Source organism: Elephas maximus, chromosome 1 (assembly GCF_024166365.1).
Source record: "Elephas maximus indicus isolate mEleMax1 chromosome 1, mEleMax1 primary haplotype, whole genome shotgun sequence".
Taxonomy (NCBI): domain Eukaryota; kingdom Metazoa; phylum Chordata; class Mammalia; order Proboscidea; family Elephantidae; genus Elephas; species Elephas maximus.
In genome coordinates, this window is record NC_064819.1 from 8,305,974 (window position 1) to 8,330,679 (window position 24,706).

Genomic DNA, 24,706 nt, shown 5'->3' on the forward strand with positions numbered 1-24,706 from the left:
TCTCTAATAATTAGGGTTGTGGAAGACTGAGCATATTTCATGTACTTTTGCCATTTGTATATCTTAATTTGACCTGATAAAATTTTTTATTTATTTTAAAAGTAGTCTTACCAATTCGTATTTAGGATTTTCTGTGGTGGGCCCAAAGTAATTAGTACTCTAAAGGGTATTTTTTTATTCCTAAAGCCATCCTTTCTGTGTTTCAGCTGGATGACGGGTTGTTAAGGAGATATCAGTAAGGATTTTCTACTCTAGCTTGGCTGGAATTCCAATGTTCCTCAGCATGCTTGATTTATACTATCTCCCCTCTCTCAATTCTGTAAGAATTTTTCTCAGATAATGTGACTAGCCCTGCTGTGATGTGGAAAATTATGTCCAAGATGTGGTAGCCTGGATAGACAGTCAGGCAAAACTACCCCACCCAAAGGCCCCAGAACAAAAAGGTTTATAGGACAAATTACAATGTTTAAATCACATAGTTTATGAGATGATATTAAAACACACTGAACAAAGCACGAGGAAAAAAGGGGTTTGTTATCATTCTTAGGATAGGGTGAAAGCATCAGAAAGACCATACTACTTAAATCTTGGGGTATGTCCTGTGTCTCCCTCAGTTTCATCAGCCTTCCTTCTGCTAGTGTGGTCATGAGGGCCAGACCGAGGTTAAAGCAAGCAAACCACTTACAAGGAGTGTCCTGAGCCAATGGTTCATGCCTGCTCTTTCTGAAAGTTGTAGAGGCAAGTACACATGGTCATAGCAGTAAATTGCCAGTTAGCCTGTTGAACTACCATGGGTTTGATCTGCGCTTTCTTGCATAAAATGCATGTGAGCCCAGAGGAGACATAATCATGACTGGATCTTTCCATCCTTTTCTATCTAAAAGTAACATTCATGTTTGTTTTGTAATCTTGGCTATTTACTCTATCTTTGGCATGTCTAACAGGTTACTAATTTATTTACAATCTATATTTAAAATGTCATAAATTTTGCTTATGCCTCGCACGCTACTTGTTTACTCACTATCTATATTTAACACATTCTGTGAGTTTTACTGATGCCTCATAAGATCCCAGCTTACTATCTATGCTAAACACTTCTTTTGTCTTTAATCATCTCATTAATTTCTTATTCTCTGTGGCAGAATTGAATATTCTCAAACTATCCAGTGCACTCACATTACATCTGTTCATGCGTGGATCAGTCCTCTCTTGATCTATTGCTAGAGCCTACTGAAGCATCCTTGGAGAAGAACCCTGGAATATCACTAAATATATTCGTGTATATATATATATATATATATTTTTACACACACACATATATATGACAAATATTCACCTAATTCTTCCCCAATAGTACCTTTGATCATGTACCAGAATAATTGTGTATTGGGGAAAGGAGTATACCCTAAACATTTTGAGGGTTGTTGGAAACAAGTCTGAGTTAACACAAGGGGACCATTAGGGTGCTAATGGAAGATAACTGATTAATAGGGGTGTAATAATGAGTATTTGCTGGTCCGGCCCATATGCCACATCACTTGAAATCATTTAGATTAACAGAATAATAGAATAGCCTATTAAAGACTCAACCAGGGTACATCTCAGAGTCAATGCCTTGCAGATTTGGGGAACTATGTCCTCCAGGAGGCAGCGTATAAGGTAAACCAATGACCATTATATGCCAACTCATCTCCAATATCTAGAATAAATACTTGGATCTGGGAATTAAAGAGTACTGTCAATTCTAATGTTCCTCTTGAGAAATTTGTAATTCTTATCCTTAATTCATCGGGTCTGATGGGTGAAAATTCCTGGTTTCCAGATCGCGAACAAATACAGCAAGAGACAGAGTAAGCATTCTACTCAACTAATGTTATGAATATTACCTGTGGCAGGGGACAGAAACCAAGAAAGGAGTTACTACAGTTATGAGAAATTGATCCTGATTAACATGGGAGCAAGGATTGCTTCTCCATCATAGGAACATGGATGAGTATGTCTGGAACTAAAGAAATTTGTGGGGACATCTTTTGATGCTTCCAGGTCTGGTCATAATGGTGAATGTGCAATTGCAGCACGTGGTCCAGTAATGCTGAGTCCCTCAGGGATGAAAATCTGGGTCGCTCTACCAGGCTAGTAACTTAGACCACCTGAAGTGTTAGCTTCTGGAAGAGGAGAAAAAGATAAATATCGGTTATGGCCTTGGGACCAGTTGCAATTAGCTTTCCTACTATTTAATATTAATAATAGTGAACCCAAGGTAGAGAAGGGGAGTGTGTTGACATGTCGTGGGGTTGGGAACAAGTGCCACAAAACAGTATGTGTACTAATTGTTCAATGAGAAGCTAGTTTGTTCTGTAAGCCTTCATCTAAAGTTAAAAAAAAAAATTAAATTTTTTGGAAAATTGCAGCTGGCCACTACCATGAAGAAGTGATGGGTTAGCTTTAATTTAAGGCACAAGCAGACCTTAGCTGTGTAAGATGTGAACTATATTCTATGTGTCTTGTGTATGGCCTCTTATTGCCATACACAATTCTCTGATTCCAACTCAGCTTGGTAAATTCTACGTGGCTTTGACTTGCTCCTTCACCTTTTTCTTTTTTACCTGGGGGTTCTTCAATGCTATAGGGTTGCTATGAGTCATAATCGACTTGACAGCAATGGATTTTTTTTTTTCTTTAATGCTATAACACAGAAATCCAGTTATAGCTCACTAGGAGGAAGATCATGTAGTCCAGAAGTATGTGCGTATAGTATGAAGGGGAGCTAAAATTCCCTAGAGTAATACTCAAACAACAGTGATGGTAGCCAATGGGTAAATGCTTGCCCTTGTCAATCATGGGTGGGCAATTTTGAGAACTGATTGCTGGCTCTATTCTCTTAGAAGATCTTGATGGGATTGAGCTCCATCATGGCAGTTACCATCTTGATAATAGGCTCTTACATAGGCTTTTCATCCTTCCCAGTTTTATTTTGCCCAGACCCTCATTTTTGATCCCAGGAATCACTGCCCTGAACTCTGCTTTAAGTGGAGGAAGAAACTAGACTAAGAAAATTCCATCTCTGCAAACTTCTTGCTTTATGTTCATGAGAAAATTACTTCTGCTTGCCTAGTTTGTCTTCTTTATATAATGACAATATTAGTGATAACTCATTATATGGTAGTTATGAGCATTATGTGATAATGCACAATAACTGGCACATGATACGAGGTATCTTAAAAAACCTAGTGGCATAGTGGTTAAGAGCTATAGCTCCTAACCAAAGGGTTGGCAGTTCAAACCCACTAGGCGCTCCTTATTTATGCCTATTCCCCAGAAAGCTAATCCAACCGAATGCAGAAATTATCCAACAATATTCTTATTATCACATCCAAGCAAAATTTTGCTGAACGTCATTCAAAAGCAGCTATAGAAGTATATCAACAGGGAACTGCAAGAAATTCAAGACAGATTTAGATGAGGATGTGGAACCAAGAATATCATTACTGATATAAGATGGATCCTGGTTGAAAGCAAAGAATACCAGGAGGATGCTGATGTACTTCTATAGCTGCTTTTGAATGACGTTCAGCAAAATTTTGCTTGGATGTGATAATAAGAATATTGTTGGATAATTTCTGCATTTGGTTGGATTAGCTTTCTGGGGAATAGGTATAAATAAGGAGTGCCTAGTGGGTTTGAACTGCCAACGCTTTGGTTAGGAGCTATAGCTCTTAACCACTATGCCACTAGGTTTTTTAAGATACGTCGTATCATGTGCCAGTTATTGTGTTTTATTGAGTTTTCTTTTTTGGTGTATAGCAATCCAACTGATTTTGTATATTTACCTTGTATCCTGCTAATCTGCTGAATCTTTCTATTAGTTTTATTGTGGAATCTTTGGGGTTCTGCATGAATAGGATCACATCATCTGTGAATACAGGTAGTTTTGCTTCTTCCTTTCCAATTTGGATGCACTTTATTTCTTTTTCTTGCCTTATTTCTCTAGCTAGGATTTCCAGCACAATGTTAAATAGGAGTGGTGATAAAGGGCATCCTTGTCCTGTTCCTGTTCTCAAGGGAAATGTTTTTAGCCTCTCTCCATTAAGAATGATGTTAGCTTTTGGTTTTTAAAGATGCCCTTTCTTGTGTTGAGGAATTTATCTTCTATCCCTATCTTACTGAGAGTTTTTACCAGGAATATGTGTTGGACTTTACCAAATGTCTTTCTGCATCAATTGACATGATCATGTAATTCTTTTATTTATGTGGTGGATTACATTGAACGATTTTCTAATGTTTAACCATCCTTGTATACCTGGTCTGAATCCCACTTGGTATATTATTATTATACATTATTTTTATATTATTGTATTATTTATATTATTATAGATCATGATTTTATATATGATGCTGAATTCTACTGGCTAGAGTTTTGCTGGAAGCGCTCACTTGTCTATGCCAAGAAATTTGGAAGACGGCTACCTGGTCATCTGACTAGAAGAGATCCATATTTGTGCTTATTACCAAGAAAGGTGTTCCAACTGAATGCAGAAATTATCCAATAATAACATTAATATCACGTGCAAGCAAAATTTTGCTGAAGATCATTCAAAAGAGGCTGGAGCAGTATATTGATAGGAAACTGCCAAAAATTCAAGCCAAATTTAGAAGAGGACATACAACCAGGGATATCATTGCTGATGTCAGATGGATCCTGGCTGAAAGCAGAGAACACCAGAAAGAGGTTTACCTGTGTTTTATTGATTATGCTAAGGCATTCAACTGTGTGAATCATACCAAATTATGGATAACACTGTAGAGAATGGGAATTCCAGGACACTTTATTGTGCTCATGAGGAATCTGTGCATGGATCAAGAGGCAGTCGTTCAAACAGAACAAGGGAATACTGCATGGTTTAAAGTCAGGAAAGGTGTACGTTGGGGTTGTATCCTTTCATCATACCGATTCAATCTGTATGTTGAGCAAATAATCCGAGAAGCTGGACTATATGAAGAAGAGCAGGGCACCAGAAATAGAGGAAGACTCATTAACAACCTGCATTATGCAGATGACACAACCTTGCTCACTGAAGGTGAAGAGGACTCGAAGCACTCACTGATGAAGATCAAAGACTACACCTTCAGTATGGATTACACCTCAACATAAAAAAAAAATCCTCACAACTGAACCATAAGCAACATCATGATAAACAGAGAAAAGATTGAAGTTGTCAAGGGTTTCATTTTACTTGAATCCACTATCAACACTCATGGAAGCAGCAGTCAAGAAATCAAATGACACATTGCATTCTGCAAATCTGCTGCAAAAGACCTCTTTAAAGTGTTGAAAAGCAAGGATTTCGTCTTGAGGACTAAGGTGCACCTGACCCAAGCCATGGTGTTTTCAATAGCCTCATACATATGCAAAAGCTGGACAATGAATAAGGAAGACCGAAGAATTGACGCCGTTGAATTGTGGTGTTGGCTAAGAACATTGACTATCCCATGGACTGCCAAAAGAATGAACATATCTTTCTTGGAAGAAGTAAAACTGGAATGCTTTTTAGAAGCAGGGATGGGGAGACTTCGTCTCACATACTTTGGATGTTTTATCAGGAGGGATCAGTCCCTGAAGAAGGACATCATGCTTTCTAAAGTAGAGTGTCAGTGAAAAAAAGGAAGACCTTCAACTATGTGGATTAACACAGTGGCTGCAACAATGGGCTCAGCATAGCAACGATTGTGAGTATGGCGCAGGACCAGGCAGTGTTTTGTTCTGTTGTGCATAGAGTTGCTATGAGTCAGAATCAACTTGACTGCGCCTAACTACAACAACAGGCACTCCTCGGAAACCCTATAGGGCAGCTCTATTCTGTCCTATAGAGTCACTATGAGTGGAAATTGACTCGATGGCAATGGACTTTTTTTTTTTTTTTAGTTCGTTTAGGAAAAATTCAGTAGGGCTAAAATAAGAGCAATCTGATTTGAAAATAACATCAAGGCATCCTCACTGTTTTGTTTTGTTTTCCTTTAATATGTAAAGCCTAAAGAAATTCTAGAGTCATTAACAGAGAACAGAATCCCACTGTCTACATACAGTTTAAGAGACCTATATGAAGTTGAGATTCCCAACAGTCTTTAACTCTTAAAATTGCATATAATGAGAATTATAAGCCTTATATCCTCTTTTCTACTCAGTTTACTCAAGGTGCTAACCTCAGCACAAATTTGGTTTTCAGAAAATTCTTATGTATTATGCCTATAAATATGCATTAATATGTGTTTTATGACATATATACATAAAAAAAACCATGCATATGATATATATGTGTGTGTGTACTACTGCACACCTTCTACTTTTAGCTTTAATTTGAAAATTTTAAGAAAATTTTAATGTTAATAAAACATTTCATTTTACTTCAAAGCACAAGATTGATAAGAAATTCTGGATTTGAGGCTCCATTGTGCCACTTTCTATAAAATTTTAGTGTACTTAACCTTTCTGAACTTCATATTCATTTTAAAAAATGGATAGAGACACCAACTTTATAGGATGGTTGTGAAGATTAAATGAGATAGATATGAAAGTGCTTTATGAATTGATATTATTTTACAAATATTAAGCATTAATAATAATAATTTTACTTGAACATACACTTAAAAATATCCCCTTTTTTGAATTTATACAATAATCTGAATTTCAAAATGGCAGAGTCTCCTTTTCCATCTCTCAAATCATCTGGTGATTTTGAGCATATGTTAGATGGAAACCACAGCCATCTTTAATCATGTGCAATGGCCAGTCTTTCTTCCATTCAATCAGAAATGTGGCTGCAGGAGACTGACATCCAGCTCTGTTTTAGTTCCTAGTGTATCCTAATCATCCTGAACCTCATATCTTCCTGCAAAGTGTAGGAGATTATGGCTCCTAGAGAACTGTTATGTGGTGCTTTTCCCCACCACCCTGATACTTCTTTAGTTTTGGGGGCTTGCAGGACCCATACTTATTCTAAATCAATAACCACTGACCCATCAAGGAAATTCAAGAGTGACAGATTCTTTCTAGACTGGAGATCAGGGATGCCTCAAAGAAGAGGCAGCATTTGATCTGAGCCTTATAGACCTTCAAGAGATAAATATGGGATGAAGGCATCCTGGGCAGTAAAAAGAATATGAGCAAAAACACAAAGGTGAGGAATAATGTTCATGGACTTATTTAAGTATTAGTCACATTGGATATTGAGACCAGGGTAAGAAGAACAAGCAGTAAAAATACGTCGAGATCAGATAATAAAAAGCAAATATAAGGAGTATTTTATATGTAATACAGAGCCAGTCTGGGTTTAAACTAGGTTGGGATGGCACGATTACAACTGAATTGTAGATGAAGAGGGCCTAATGTCATTGAGACTAGCAGAAAAGGGAGTCATTTGAGATACTGCAAAGGAAAAATAAATTGGACTTAGAAAGTATTTTGGATAGGGATGTGGGAGGTTAGCAGAAGAAATGATAAAGAAAAAAAAATGAGGAGTTGAGCCTAGGTGGTTGATTGTTGTTGTTGTTGTTAGGTGCCATCGAGTCAGCTCCTACTCATAGCGAACCCATGCACAACAGAATGAAACAGTGCCTGGTCCTGAAGCATCCTCACAACTGTTGTTTTGCTTGAACTCATTGTTGCAGCCACTGTGGTTGGAGAAATGGGCTATTAACTAAGGTAAGGAAGACTGGAGGGGAGGTACACTTTGGGTACAGAAAGGAGGAAAACCAATATGATAGGTTAACTTTTTTCCACTTACTTGTTTGTTTATGCATTTAACTTAAAATTTATAGTCATGCACCGGATAACTTCCATTTGGGCAACATCCAACCGCATATACATCCATGGTCCTGTAAGCCTCTACAGGAAGTCCCCAGATTATGGATGAGCTCCATTCCCAAATCTGCCTTTAAGTCAAAATTTCTACATGAGTTGGAAGATCTAACGTCAGTCAAGTGTTTGTCTTAGTATATAGTATATCTTTCTACCCATAAAAAACATTAAAGAAAAACTTCCAGATACACTGAAACATCTTTCACATAATAATAGAGTTATAATAATAATGTTTTGAAGTGTCACAAGGTAACACCCATTCGTTATTACAAAGCATTGTATGTACCTTGAGTTTTTAATATAATAGGCCTTACAGGGGTAGGTTCATAACTACTGGTCCTACAGAAGTAACTACTGGTTATACAGAAGTCGGATGTTGGTAACCTGGGGACTGCCTGTATATGACATGGTATTCACACAACGTCCAAATCACATAATGTCCTGTGTCACAGAATGTACTGTGGTCGTTAAGCAACGCATGACTGTACATATTTGTTTATTCAGATTGAGGTACTTAGTTAAGTGTATAAATCACATTAATCTTAAGTGAAATTTTACATTTATATGCATACCTGAAATCATAACCCAGATCAATACTTAGTATTTTTTCCAACACACCATAAGGTTTCCTTACTCCATTTCTCATCAACAAACACCTTCTTGCCTCAGGTTAATTTTGAGTTTGGCTCATGTCTTACTTTCTTTTATGAAGTAAATATTTACTGAGCACATAATAGTGCCAGGAAAACATGACAGAGTAAATGGAAAGTTACTTTCTTCTTCCCAAGGAATTTTTTACTAATGGCCTAGTTAAGTGGTTCTTACTTTACTACACATAAAAACCACCTGGGGCAATCGTTTAGAATGAAAACTCTGATGAGTCCCTCCAAAAGGTCCTAATTCAGCATTCTAGGACTGGGGCCTGGAATATTCACTTTTAACAACTTCCTAGTCCATGTACTTTGAGGCAGATGATCTCAGGGTCACAGTTGAGAATCACAGGCCTTTTGAATCCATGCTAAAGAATTTGGATATAATCCAGAGGGTTTTAGGGAAGCACCGAAGCATTCACAAAGGCGTGACAAAGTGAAGATTTATGCATTTGGAGATGACTCTAGTAGCAGAGTGGAGAAAGGATGGACTGGAGGGAGGAAGACTGGCTGCAGGGAGGTCAGTTTCATGAAGGTGATTTCAATGGTTCAGATAAGGAAAGACAAAGCACGGAGAGAAAACATTCAAAGTGCATTTAAAAGTATATTCTAAAACACCTGTGACCAATTAGATATGTGTGTTGGAAGGCAGATATGGAAGATGACTGATTGCCTTTAATAATACAGATAAAAGGATTCACCCAGATCTTGAAGCTATTCTGACCTTGTGACTACTACGCACTTTGGTGGGCTGAACAAATGTAATAGTATATTTGTCCAGGTCACTGGGGACAGATTTTCCATTGCCAAAAGCTGACTGCTGTTTATAGTAATACATAGGGCAGTGTCAAAACAATAGACTGTTGAGCTTCCACTTACTGAAGCAATGTCAGACTCTCAAAGATTTGGCCCTGATAGCTTTCAGGAATTCAGTTCCGAGAATCACCCTCCTGCTGGGGAATTAATTGGTGTTTTCTTAACTAAGCGCAAAATGCTTTAGGATGGTGGGGAAAAAATGTGTTTGAGATTGGGAAGGAAGCCTAGGAGGGGAACGGGAAAAAGATTAATTGTTGCCAAATATCCTTTCAGCTTGTTTTGTCACAAAGGTTTTAGTGGTAGCAGCCAAGAGGTGACACAGATGGGATGTGACAAGCAGAGGCTGTGTCTCAGTCCCTGCTGTCCAACCCATCAACTTATTAGGGCTGAGCTATAGAGCATGAGAAGGGACTTGTAGAACAGGAACTCCATGTCTCTTCAACTCTCAGCCTCTTTTTTATTTTTTAGACTCACTCTGAAAAAGCAGAATGAGAGTTCTGTGGTAACACTATTATTCCTTGCAGATTTCTAAGAGCTTTCTTACAAGCCATCTAATTTGATTATACAACAATATGGAAGTAGGAAAGTCAAGATGTTTATCCTATTCTTGTAGAAGAGGACCCTGGGGCTCAGGAAGGCCAAGTGTCCTGCCCAAGATCACATGTACATATTCTGCTGGAATTGGGCCTAAAGCACTGAAAATCAAAAGAGCTGACATAGTTTCATGAGAGTGAGCTATCTCCTCTGAACCCAGGGAAAGTGATAGCCCATGCTAGATCCACTTTGTAATCATCTGACATAGAGTCTTTTGACCGTGGATGCAAATTGCCACAGAGACTCTTGACCCAGGGCATATCAAATGAGAACACAGCAAAGCAAGAGATGTACACCATACCTCCCCCTTATCTCTAAGTTATGCACATTTCCAAGGCACGATAGACAGAACCTGGAGGCTGAACAGTGGAAGGTAATTTTTTTTTGCACCCATAGCGAAGGTAACCAAATCACTTGATGTTGAGCCAATTCCTAATCATGGAGACACCATGTGTGTCAGAATAGAACTGTACTCCATGTAGCTTTCAATGGCTCATTTTTCAGAAATAGATCACCAGGCCTTTCTTCCAAGGACCTCTGTGTGAACTCAAAACTCTAACCTTTCTATTAGCAACCAAGAGTGTTGTTTGCACCACCCAGGAACTCTTAGCAACCCCATAGGACAGAGTAGAACTGCCCAATAGGGTTTCTAAGGAGCAGTCAGTAGATTTGAACTGCTGACCTTTTGGTTAGCAGCCGTAGCTCTTAATCACTGCACCACCGGGGCTCCATATCGATGGTGTAGCCCACCTAAACAAATAAACAGCTATAACAGAAGAACCCAGGTAAATAACATGCAATTTTTTTTTTCTTTCTTTAGGAATTCTTTACATCTAATTTCTAGCTTGCTGTTAGCACTCAAACTGAATTGGATAAAGTGGTGACTATACTGATTCTTGAAAAATGTTTCCTGTTTCAGATATATAACTGCCATAGCTGTCAACATTTGGCTTTGCCATCTGTCGCTTGTCACAAAAATCCAAAGCCCTTCTATGTAAACCTCACTTAACTGAATTTCACTTAAAATAATTATAAATATAAAGAACTATTTAATTTAGCAGCAAACTCAGCCAATGGGCCAGAAACATTCAAAATTTAAAAACTGGAGAACAGATATTATTATGCCTACCATCTTAATGTTGCTTAGTTCCCTTACTATATAAGTTTGGGTAAACTCCAGGAATGAGCAAATGTTTAAGATAAATCACCACTGAAACAGCATGTTGACATTCTAACATCTAACAATTAATCATTAGATGTAGACCGTCTTACCTTGGACCACACCCACCATGGCCATGAATCTGGAGAAGAAGGAGCAGACCCAGGCTTTGTTTTCAATGGTGGAACAGGCACTGGTGGACCAGATTCCACAGTGGACTCTGTGGGTCATCCTATATGGCAATCAGAAGTGGGACAAGTGGGAATGGACTTCAGGGACTCCCAGACAAGCAGACAATGACGTTGGAAGGTGTAAAGAGATCCAGGAGAAACGGGGATGTGTAGATTAACGGCATTTCTCTGACTCTTTTTTCCCCCTGTTTTTTCATGTTATAATAGTCCTCTCTGCTTCCACCTTACCTCCAGTTATTTGCCTAGTTTTTGCTTGTAATCAGTTATTAATAGTCAATAAACTACCTGCAGCTTTAAGCAATCACGCCTGGAAAAAAACTCTCTTGTCATAAAGGGATAATGCCAACATCCTCTTCAACCTCCTGTTGTTGGCATTCCCTACCTTTCTGAGAAATGGTACACACAGGGAGAACACCTCAGCAATAGGCTGCCTGAACCACGTTGACCGTAAACTGATTCACACACGGAAACAGGAGAGTACACTTTTGGTCTACAGGTTCCTCCACAAAAAAAATGCTGACTATGTAACAGAACAGGCGAGGCAACTGGGTATCAACAATATGAGTACGTGTGTCTATGACCATTCGTTCTGGTCTGAACAGAGACAGCAGGAGAAGCAAGCTATCTGCAGCTTTGAAACCAAACCCAGTGCCGTCGAGTCGATTCCGACTCATAGCGACCCTAGGAAGATCTCAAATTTGAATTGAGGTACTTCTTCCTCCAGGCACCTCCTTTCCGCCCCCCCCCCCAACAAAAAAAACCAATTTTCCTATCCAGCACCACTCTTGAAGCTGTCTTATGCTGGGATCATGTTAAGCAGGTACTACTGGTTCCTTTTATTACCTTGACATTATAATATGGAGAGTGGTTTGGCACCCAAGGCTACTTTGGGACCTGCATTGTCTCTTCCTGTTGATAGCTCTAATACTGTTTGTCTTTCTTTCAGGTGTGTTTGGAAAGTAAAATGCTTCTGTGATCAAAACTATATTAGAACTGTACAGATTTCTGCCATTGCACTTCACTAATGCCAGCCAATGTTAAACCAACAGTCCTTTTTCCACAGTTCTTGTATTTTTAGTTCTACTTCTTAACAAAGGTAGGTGTTACTTGACTTATAATCTAAAGTACTATTATTATATCTAAAGTACTATTAGCCTTATTTTTAAATTTTTTATACTCCCCAACATATCACATACCCTTTGTAGTTATAAAGCTAAGATTGTGGGGGGCAGTACTTAGGAAATCATTTAAGCAAAATGTAATTGAATATCAAAAGAGGATTCAATGCTTTGAAGGTCAGTGGAGCAAGGGCAGGGTTTTGGGGACTATGGCTTCAGGGGACGTCTAAGTCAATTGGCAAAATAAAATCTATTAAGAAAACATTCTGCATCCCACTTTGAAGAGCGATGTCTGGGGTCTTAAACGATAACAAGCAGCCATCTAAGATGCACTAATGAGTCTCAACCCACCTGGATCAAAGGAGAATGAAGAACACCAAGGTCACAATGTAACTATGAGCCCAAGAGACAGAAAGGGCTACATGAACTAGAGACTACATTATCCTCAGACCAGAAGAACTAGATGGTGCCCGGTCACAGCCAATGACTGCCCTGACAGGGAGCACAACAGAGAACCCCTGAGGGAGCAGGAGAACAGTGGCATGCAGACCCCAAATTCTCATAAAATGACCAGACTTAATGGTCTGACTAAGACTAGAAGGACCCCGCCAGTCATGGTCCCCAAACCTTCTCTTGGCCCAGGACAGGAACCATTCCTGAAGCCAACTCATCAGACATAGATTGGACTGGACACTGGGTTGGAGAGAGATGCTGATGAGGAGTGAGCTACTTGCATCAGGTGGACACTTGAGACTATGTTGGCATCTCCAGTCTGAAGGGGAGATGATAGGGTGGAGGGGGTTAGAAAATGGCAAAACGGTCACGAAAGGAGAGACTGGAAGGAGGGAGGGGGCTGACTCATTAGGGGGAGAGTAAGTGGGAGTATGTAGTAAGGTGTGTATAAGTTTGTATGTGAGAGACTGACTTGAATTTTAAATTTTCACTTAAAGTTGTTCACTTAAAGTCACTTTTTAAAAAATTATTTTTAAAAAAAGTGTATTCAGGGTGATGGCAACACTATCATTCATGATAGAATAGAGGTATTGGGAAAGATTTTTGCACAGTGAATTTTTTTTTTTAGTAATTTTTATTGTGCTTTAAGTGAAAGTTTACAAATCAAGTCAGTCTCTCACATATAAGCTTATATACACCTTACTCCATACTCCCACTTACTCTCCCCCAATGAGTCAGGCTGCTCCCTCCTTCCAGTCTCTCCTTTCGTGACAATTTTGCCAGTTTCTAACCCTCTCTACCCTCCTATCTCCCCTCCAGACAGGAGATGCCAACACAGTCTCAAGTGTCCACCTGATACAAGTAGCTCACTCTTCATCAGCATCTCTGTGGCTGTATAATATGTTCCAGAATCAGGTAGAGTGAGGCCTCCCACTTTCTTCTTCTTTTTCAGTAATGCTTTACTTATCCAAGGCTTCTTTCCCTTCCATATGAAGTTGGTGATTTGTTTCTCCATCACATTAAAAAATGTCATTAGAATTTGGATCGGAAGTGCATTGTATGTATAGATGGCTTTTGGTAGAATAGACATTTTTACTATGTTAAGTCTTCCTATCCATGAGCAAGGTATGTTTTTCCACTTAAGTAGGTCCTTTTTAGTTTCTTGCACTAGTACTTTGTAGTTTTCTTTGTATAGGTCTTTTACATCTTTGGTAAGATTTATTACTAAGTATTTTATCTTCTTGGGGGCTACTATGAATGGTATTGATTTGGTGATTTCCTCTTCGATGTTCTTTTTGTTGATGTAGAGGAATCCAAGTGATTTTTGTATGTTTATCTTATAACCTGAGACTCTGCCAAACTCTTCTATTAGTTTCCATGGTTTTCTGGAGGACTCCTTAGGGTTTTCTGTGTCATCTGCAAATAGAGATAATTTTACTTTCTCCTTGCCAATCCGGAAGCCCTTTATTTCTTTGTCTAGCCTAATTGCACTAGCTAGGACCTCTAGCACAATGTGGAATAAGAGCGGTGATAAAGGGCATCCTTGTCTGGTTCCCATTCTCAAGGGAAATGCTGTCAGGCTCTCTCCATTTAGAATGATGTTGGCTGTTGCCTTTGTATAAAAAAAAAAAAAAAAAAAAACTTTTTTTTTTTGATGCCCTTTATTATGTTGAGGAATTTTCCTTCAGTTCCTATTTTGCTGAGAGTTTTTATCATGAATGGGTGTTGGACTTTGTCAAATGCCTTTTCTGCATCAATTGATAAGATCATGTGGTTTTTGTCTTTTGTTTATTTATATGATGGATTACATTAAAGGTTTTTCTAATATTAAACCAGCCTTGCATACCTGGTATAAATCCCACTTGGTCATGGTGGATTATTTTTTTGATATGTTGTTGAATTCTATTGGCTAGAATTTTGTTGAGGATTTTTGCATCTATGTTCATGAGGGATATAGGTCTGTAATTTTCTTTTTTTGTGATGTCGTTACCTGGTTTTGGTATCAGGGTTATGATGGCTTCATAGAATGAGTTAGGTAGTATTCCGTCATTTTCTATGCTTTGAAATACCTTTAGTAGTAGTGGTGTTAACTCTTCCCTGAAAGTTTGGTAGAACTCTTCAGTAAAGCCATTCGGGCCAGAGCTTTTTTTGTTGGGAGTTTTTTTATTACCTTATCAATCTCTGTTTTTGTTATGGGTCTATTTAGTTGTTCTACTTCTGATTGTGTTAGTTTAGGTAGGTAGTGTTTTTCTAGGAATTCATCCATTTCTTCTAGGTTTGCAAATTTGTTAGAGTACAATTTTTTGTAATAATTTGATATAATTCTTTTAATTTCAGTTGGGTCTGTTGTGATGTGGCCCATCTCGTTTCTTATTCGGGTTATTTGTTTCCTTTCCTGTATTTCTTTAGTCAGTCTAGCCAATGGTTTATCAATTTTGTTAATTTTTTCAAAGAACCAGCTTTTGGCTTTGTTAATTCTTTCAATTGTTTTTCTGTTCTCTAATTCATTTAGTTCAGCTCTAATTTTTATTATTTGTTTTCTTCTGGTGCCTCATGGATTCTTTTGTTGCTCACTTTCTATTTGTTCAATTTGTCGGGACGGTTCTCTGATTTTGGCTCTTTCTTCTTTTTGTATGTGTGCATTTATCAATATAAATTGACCTCTGAGCACTTCTTTTGCTGTGTCCCAGAGGTTTTGATAGGAAGTGTTTTCATTCTGGTTGCATTCTATGAATTTCTTTATTCCCTCCTTAATGTCTTGTATAACCCAGTCTTTTTTCAGCAGGGTATTGTTCAGTTTCCAAGTATTTGATTTTTTTCCCTAATTTTTCTTTTATTGATTTCCACTCTTATGGCCTTGTGGTCTGAGAAGATGCTTTGTAATATTTCGATGCTTTGGATTCTGCAAAGTTTTGTTTTATGACCTAATATGTGGTCTATTCTAGAGAATGTTCCATGTGAGCTAGGAAAAAAAAAAAGTATACTTTGCAGCAGTTGGGTGGAGTGTTCTGTATAAGTCTATGAGGTCAGGTTGGTTGATTGTAGCAATTAGGTCTTCCATGTCTCTGTTGAGCTTCTTACTGGAAGTCCTGTCCTTCTCCGAAAGTGGTGTGTTGAAGTCTTCTACTATAATTGTGGAGGTGTCTATCTCACTTTTCAGTTCTGTTAAAGTTTGTTTTATATATCTTGCAGCCCTGTCATTGGGTGCATAAATATTTAATATGGTTATATCTTGCTGGTCTATTGTCCCTTTAATCATTATGTAGTGTCCTTCTTTATCCTTTGTGGTGGATTTAACTTTAAAGTCTTTTTTGTCAAAAATTAATATTGCTACTCCTGCTCTTTTTTGTTTGATGTTTGCTTGATATATTTTTTTCTACCCTTTGAGTTTTAGTTTGTTTGTGTCTCTAAGTCTAAGGTGTGTCTCTTGTAGGCAGCATATAGAGGGATCGTGTTTCTTTATCCAGTCTGAGACTCTCTGTCTCTTTATTGATGCCTTTAGTCCATTTACATTCAGTGTAATTATAGATAACTATGTGTTTAGTGCTGTCATTTTGATGCCTTTTTATGTGTGTTGTTGACAATTTTCTTTTTGCACTTACTTTTTTGTGCTGAGTCTTTTTTCTTTGTAAATTGTGTGTTTCTCATTTTCATAGTATTTGACTTTATGTTTGCTGAGTCTTTATGTTTTTCTTGGGTTTTATTTTGAGTTATGGAGTTGTTATACCACTTTGTGATTACCTTAATATTTACCCCTATTTTTCTAAGTAAAAACCTAACTTGTATTGTCCTATATCGCCTTGTTTCCCTCTCCATATGGCAGTTCTATGCCTCCTGTATTTAGTCCCTCTTTTTGATTATTGTGATCTTTTACTTATTGACTTCAGTGATTCCCTGTTTTGAGAGTTTTTTTCTTTTTTAATATTAATCTTAATTTGTTTTTTGATTTCCCTATTTGAGTTGATATCAGGATGTTCTGTGCTGTGACCTTGTGTTGTGCTGGTATCTGATATTATTGGTTTTCTGACCAAACAATTTCCTTTAGTATTTCTTGTAGCTTTGGTTTGGTTTTTGCAAATTCTCTAAGCTTGTGTTTATCTGTAAATATCTTAATTTTGCCTTCATATTTGAGAGAGAGTTTTGCTGGATATATGATCCTTGGCTGGAAGTTTTTCTCCTTCAGTGCTCTATATATGTCATCCCATTGCCTTCTTGACTGCATGGTTTCTGCTGAGTAGTCTGAACTCATTCTTATTGATTCTCCTTTGTAGGAGACCTTTCTTTTATCCCTGGCTGCTTTTAAAATTTTCTCTTTATCTTTGGTTTTGGCAAGTTTGATGATAATATGTCTTGGTGATTTTCTTTTTGGATCAATCTTAAATGGGGTTCGATGAGCATCTTGGATAGATATCCTTTTGTCTTTCATGATGTCAGGCAAGTTTTCTGGCAACAGATCTTCAACTATTCTCTCTGTATTTTCTGTTATCCTTCCCTGTTCTGGGACTCCAATCACATGCAAGTTATTCTTCTTGATAGAGTCCCACATGATTCTTAGGGTTTCTTCATTTTTTTAAATTCTTTTCTCTGATTTTTTTTCCGGCTATATTGGTGTCAATTCCCTTGTCCTCCAGATCCCCCACCACCCTGCATTCCAATTGCTCGATTCTGCTCCTCTGACTTCCTATTGAGTTGTCTAATTCTGTAATTTTTCTGTTAATCTTTTGGATTTCTGAATGCTGTCTCTCTATGGATTCTTGCAACTTCTTAATTTTTCCACTGTGTTCTTGAATAATCTTTTTGAGTTCTTCAACTGCTTTATCAGTGTGTTCCTTGGATTTTTCTGTAGATTGCCTTATTTCATTTCTGAGGTCATCCCTGATGTCTTGAAGCATTCTGTAAATTAGTTTTTTATATTCTGCATCTGGCAATTCCAGGATTGTATCTTCATTTGGGAAAGATTTTGATTCTTTAGTTTGGGGAGTTGTAGAAGCAATCATGGTCTGCTTCTTTATGTGGTTTGATATTGACTGCTGTCTCCAAGCCATCTCTAAGATATTGTAGTGATTTATTCTATATTTGCTCGCTGAGTCTTGTTTTGTTTTCTTTCAATATACGTAGATGGGCTAGTAGTTTGCGCTGTCTTGATTGTTGTAGCCCTTGAATCACTTATGCCCTATTACCAGCTGGTTTGGGCTGTTACCAGATATTTAAGCCTAAGAGTCCATTCACTATTCTTGAGTAGAATCTGATTTTGGGTCATCAAGTGTGTGGTGCAGACTGTCACCTATCCACCTAGAGAAGTAGTGGTGCTAGTTGTGTGCACCAGATTTTAGTAGCAGCAAGGTTTCACACTCCAGGGGGGGCAGGATGCTGACAGGCTTCCCCCAAGTGCCAGTGTGGTAGGTGTGTCTCTATTCCTAAAGCACTTTGGTGGGTGGGCTCTGCAGCTGTACCTTAGGCCCCCAATGCAAGTACCTCTACAGATTGGTATGTGTCACCCTCCTTAGACCCCTAAGGCAGGAGGCTAGGTGGTCTGGGGGGAGCTTCACCCCTCAGTTCCCTGTTGTGGGTCAGTGAGGGCTCTGCTGAATACGCAGAGATATCAGATCTGGGAAACTTGTCTGTCCAGTAATCTGCTAAAACAATTACAGTCAGATCCCTATCAGAATTGCCTTTGCATTATAATAACCACCTTGTTCCCTGTAGGGATGAAAGCCCAAGACTGTGGATCACATATGTTTGGCTGGAGCTGGTTCTTTGTTTTTAGTCCAATTAGGGAAGGATTTTTGGTCCCTGGGTTTTTTGTAGCTGCTTCTCTCAGGCCAGGAGAATGGGTTAGGAAAAGACCAAAAAAAACCGCAGTGCAGTTCACTCTCTGGCTCAGGAAATTCCAATGTTAATGAAGCTGCCTGGGAAAGGGGGGGGAGGGTTCAGATAAATAGGAAAGAGTAGCACCCAGGAATATAGACAAAGTTACTTACATTGCTTGGGATGACTGTTTTATCTGAGATTCCCGAGGGGCGTGTTGACTGTGTGCTGGCTGGGTAGAGATTGCCCCCGAGGGTCAGGCCGGCGTCCTGTGCTTTTGCGGTCTCAGAATCCGTGGTCAGTTCCTCTGCTCCCAGTCCAAAGCCCAGTGCCAAGGTTACCTGGCTGGGATGCCACACTCCAGGCTCCAAAACCGGTCACTTCCTCCCGGTGACTTCTCCTCCTGTCAGCCGTGTCACTGTGCTGTCTGCGTGCACTGGCTGGGCTTCCTCCGAGGTCACTTCTGGGGGCTAGGGCTGTGTCCCGTGTTTGCGCCATCTCAGGATGCTGTGCTCAGCTCCCCTGAGCCCAGTCCAAAGCCTGGCGCCAAGGTTTTCTGACTGGGATGCTGGCTCCAGGCTCCGAAAATAGTCGCTGCTTCCCCGTGGTTGTTCATCCTCAGCCTCTGTCACTCAGGTCAACTCTTTAGATCTGTGTTTGATGGTCAGGGTTCATAGATTGTCATGTATGTGATCGATTCACTTGTTTTTCCGAGTCTTTGTTGCAAGAGGGATCTGAGGTAGCTTCTACTTAGTCAGCCATCTTGGCCCTGCCTCTGCATTGTGAATTTTTGTCAATTAAAAATGATTTCCTGTTGCCCTGTTAATAATTTTAAATATGCTATGCTGTAACACTTTGTCCTAAGATATTTCAATAATCAACTCTTAAACCATGCTTACCCTTCTCTATCCCTTTATTCTCCAGTCTAAACACTCAGACCTATCATTATCTCTAAATTTGCTGATAAATTTTGAGAATCTGTCTCAGAGTCCTCCAAACATCCTTCTTCCAACTCAAACCATTCTGAGCCAAACTCAGCCTTGGCCTTACCAAACCTAACTCTGTTCTCAGTTCAAGGTGTCATTTCTTTGCAAATCCTCAGTGTGTTTCCAATCTTCCTACCCACCCTTCATTGCTTGGGCCCAAAAACCCTCTTTCCAAATCGTCAATTTGAGACAGCTTCTCGTCCACACACCCACTCAGACAATCTCCGCACACTCCAGCAACTTCTTTGCCCTCTCCAGTATCCTGCCCCCTCATCCCTGCCTAATTTTCTTTTCTTCTCTTTCTAATATGGCATTACCCACTCTGTTTGGAACTGGGTCTTTGGCAATTACAGAAGGTATGTTATTAACTCTGCCAGCTGCTTCATCACCTGCACACACTGCCAGCCAATTTTAAAAATCTTTGTTCTTGGATACTCTGCTTATTCTAATTAGAGAGCTTATCATAGGACTGCAACAAAACTCTGCTTTGACAGTGATCTTTCCTCTTTACTTCCATGATATAAAAAAAAAGTAAGAGCAAAATGTGTTTTAAAGGACCAATCTCCATCCCCCATGCTATTATTTTTTTCTTAACATACGTTAATTTGTGGCATCATTTAGTACTTCAAGCCCTTTCATCTAGACCTTCTTAAATACATGTATGAGGTTGTTTGGGAGCTCTAAATATTGGGGAAAGTGTGATGTAATAACACACCTATTGTTTTTAAAAAGGGAAATCAGAGCAATAGGTTTCATTCACTTCTCCTTATCTACCTTCTTTTCTGTTTTATTTGAGGTCTTTTTTTTTCTCTCATATTTTTCCAACTCACATATAATCCAACAGGAGACTGAAGGAGGCAAGATAGCAGTGGTTGATGAGGAGGAGTTAGTTTACATGGTAACACAGGAAGTAACTGTGGAGTGGGGTGCTGCTAGGAACACAAGTAGCATTTTCCAGCGATCACTGAACCCAGAAGTATGTTTATTGGTGACTTCCTAAAACCAAAAAAAGATTTTAAGTCTCCTTTCATATATTAAGCTACTATTATTTCATTTATTCATCCATCCATTCACTCACTTCTTCATTCATTCATTCGTTCATTCATTCAACCAATATTTCTTGAGAACCCTGTGCGAGGAGTTGTTCTAAAGGTTGAAGATATACACAGAGGTAAGGTCTCTTTTGACGAGAAGCCTCTAACTAATAAGGGAACCAAATACAGAGACAATTAAATATTTAATGAGCAATAAGAACTTTATAAGCATAGCTGGAGTTGGAAGTAGTTACCTTTTCAAGTCCTGAAAGATGCATAATTATGGAATATATGAGAAGTCATTCAGTTGTATTCTTTTTTACAGGGGAAATCAAAAGTGGTTGAACATTACCCAGATCTGTGTAGTAAGTAATTTTTAAAAAGGTACAAATAATACTTGGAAGTATTGTCATTTTGAATTATTGCATGATGTTATACGCCAGGAATACATGTCAGGCACGGTTACTGAAATGGCCATTGTGAAGAAATCACTGTAATTACCTTTCCACGGTCAGATGTATTTATAACAGTCAAAGGAAAATCAAGTTGGTCTAAGCAGATTGCAAAACTAGAAGACATAGGGGAAAATATTCTCACTTAATTGAGCATTGATAAAGGAGAAAGACAGTTGAACGTTTTGTCAGTGTAGTCACAAAGATAAGTGTCCCCCCTCCCCTGTGGAAGTGTTCAAGGTCATAGGTTAAGAAGAATCTTTAAGCAAACTGATTGAAGAGACCCAAGATCACCTTTTTTCATCTCAAAGAGAAGAGAGCAAATCTGGAGAAAATGTTATTTCAGGCCTTCTCTGAGTCTAACAAGTTCTTTTTTTTTTTTTTTAATTGTACTTTGAATGAAGGTTTACAGAATAAACTAGTTTCTCATTAAACAGTTAGTACACATATTGTTTTATAACATCAGTTAACAACCCCATGACATGTCAACACTCTCCCTTCTAGACCTTGGATTCCCTATTACCAGCTTTCCTGTTCCCTCTTGCTTTCTAGTCCTTGCACTGGGCCATCGTACCCTTTTAGCCTTGCTTTGTTTTATGGACCTGTCTAGACTTTGGCTGAAGGGTGACCCGTATGAGTGACTTCATTACTGAGCTAAAAGGGTGTCCGGGGCATACTGTCAGGGTTTCTCCAGTCTCTGTCAGGCCAGTAAGTCTGGTCTTTTTTTGTGATTTCGAATTTTGTTCTAAAATTTTCTCCAGCTCTGTCTGGGACCCTCTGTTGCAATCCCTGTCAGAGCAGAAGTGGCAGTAGTCAGACACCTTCTATCTGTACTGAACTCAGTCTGGCAGAGGCCGTGGTAGATGTGGTAGATTAGTCCTTTGGACTAACCTTTCCGTTGTATCTTTAGTTTTCTTCATTCTTCCCTGCTCCTGAAGAGGTGAGACCAGTGGAGTATTTTAGATGTCTGCTCACAGGCTGTAAAGACTGCAGACACTACTCGCCAAAGTAGAATGTAAAATATTTTCTTTATAAATCATGTTATGCCAGTTGAGCCAGATATTCCCCTAGACCATGGTCCTGACAGCCCTCAGGCCAGCAATACAGTCCTTCAGGGAGTTTACCACCTTTCCTGTGCCCTACTGCCTTCTAGTCCATGCCCCAGGGCTGGTGCACCACTTCAGTCTCATTTCGTTTTATGGGCCTGTCCAATCTTTGGCTGAAGGGTGAACCTCAGGAGTGACTTCATTACTGAGCTGATAGGGTGTTTGGGGGCCATACTCTCAGGGTTTCTCCAGTCTCTGTCAGGCCAACAACCCTGGTCTTTCTTTTTGAGTTAGAATTTTGTTCTACTTTTTCCTCTATTGTGATCCCTGTCAGAGCAGTCAGTGGTGGTAGCCGGGCACCATCTAGTCATGCTGGACTCAGTCTGGTGGAGACCATGGTAGATGTAGTCTATTAGCCCTTTGGACTAATCTTTCCCTTGTATCTTTAGTTTTCTTCATTATTCCTTGCTCCTGAAGCAGTGAGACCAGTGGAGTATCCTAGATGGCTGCTCCTGGATGGCTGCTCACAGGCTTTTAAGACCCCAGATGCTACTCAGCAAAGTAGGATGTAGAACATTTTCTTTATAAACTATGTTATGCCAATTGAGCTAGATGTTCCCTGAGACCACGGTTCCCACAGCCCTTAGGCCAGCAATCCGGTCCTTCACGGAGTTTGAATATGTCTATGGAGCTTCCATGACCTTGCCTTATACAAGTTATACTGGCTTTCCCAGTACCGTCTTAGCCTTCACCAATGTTACCACTTATCTATTGTCTATTTAGTGTTTTTCCATCCCCACCATCCCCTCAACCATCAGAGATTGTTTCTTTGTGTGTGTAAATCTTTTCATGAGTTTTTACAGTAGTGGTTTCATACAATATTTGTCCTTTTGTGACTTATTTCATTCAACATAAAGCCCTCTAGATTCATCCATGTTATGAGATGCTTCCCAGATTCATCATTGTTCTTTATCTCTGCATAATACTCCATTGCGTGTAAGTACCATACTTTATCCATTCCTCTGTTGATGGGTATCTAGGTTGTTTCCATCTTTTTGCTATTGTGAACAATGCAGCAATGTACATGGGTGTCCATATATTCATTCGTGTGATGACTCTTATTTCTTTCTTCAGGATGTTTTCCTAGGAGTGGGATTGCTGGATCATATGGTATTTTTATTCCTAGCTTTCTAAGGAAGCATCATATCATTTCCCAAAATGATTGCATCATTTTGAATTCCTACCAGCAGTGCGTAAGAGTTCCAACCTCCCCCAGCGCCTCCAACATTTGCTGTTTCCTGTTTTTTTGATTCATGCAAGTAATGCCCAGGTAAGATGGTATCTCATTGTGGTTTTGATTTGCATTTCTCTAATAGCAAATGATCCCTAGTATTTCCTCCTGTGTCTGTTGGCCACTTGAATGTCTTCTTTGGTGAAGTGTCTGTTCATTTCCTTTGCCCGTTTTTTAATTGGGTTGTTTGTCTTTTTGTTGTAGCGGTGTTGGATTTTCCTATAAAAAAAAATAGATTTTAGAAATTAGACTTTTGTCAGATTTGTCATAGCCAAATTTTTTTTCCCAGTCTGTAGGTTCTCTTTTTACTCTTTTGGTGAAGTCTTTTGATGAGCATAAGTGTTTAATTTAATTTTTAGAAAATCCCAGTTATCTAGCTTATCTTCTACAGTTTGTGTGTTGTTGGTTATGGTTTATATCCAGTTGATGTGTATTAGGGCCGCTACTGTTGATTCTATTTTTAATTCTATGAACTTTATAGCTTTGGGCTTTATGTTTGACCCATTTTGAATTAGTTTTTGTGTATGGTATGAGGCATTGGTCCTGTTTCAGTTTTTTTTGCAGATGGACATCCAGTTTTGCCAGCACTGTTTGTTAAAAAGACTGCCTTTTCCCCATTTAATGGACTTTGGGGCCTTGTCAAAGATCAGGTGACCGTAGGTAGATGGATTTACATCTGGGCTCTCAATTCTGTTCCATTGGTCAGTGTACCTGTCACTGTACCAGCACCAGGCTCTTTTGACTACCGTAACTGTATAGTACATTCTGAGATCAGGTAGTGTGAGTCCTACTTTATTCTTCTTCAATAGTACTTTACTTTTCTGGGACTTCTTCCCTTTCCATACAGAGTCAATGACTAGTTTTTCCATGTCTTTAAAGAATGTTGTTGGTATCTGGATTGGGATTGCACTTTGGGTAGAATTGTTATTTTCACAATGTTGAGTCTACCCGTCCATGGGTGTGGTATATTTTTCCTTTTATGTAGATCTCCTTTGATTTCTTGAAGTAGTATTTTGTAGTTTTCTTTGTATAGGTCTTTTACATCCCTGGTTAGATTTATTCCTAAGTTTTTTTTTTTTTAGGGACTATTATAAATGGTATTGTTTTCCTGATTTTCTTTTCATTGGTGTACAGGAACCCAAATGATTTTGTATATTTACCTTGTATCCTGCTAATCTTCTGAATCTTTCTTGGTTCCAGTAGTTTTTTCACAGAGTATTTTGGGTTTCTATGTATCATATCATCTGCAAAAA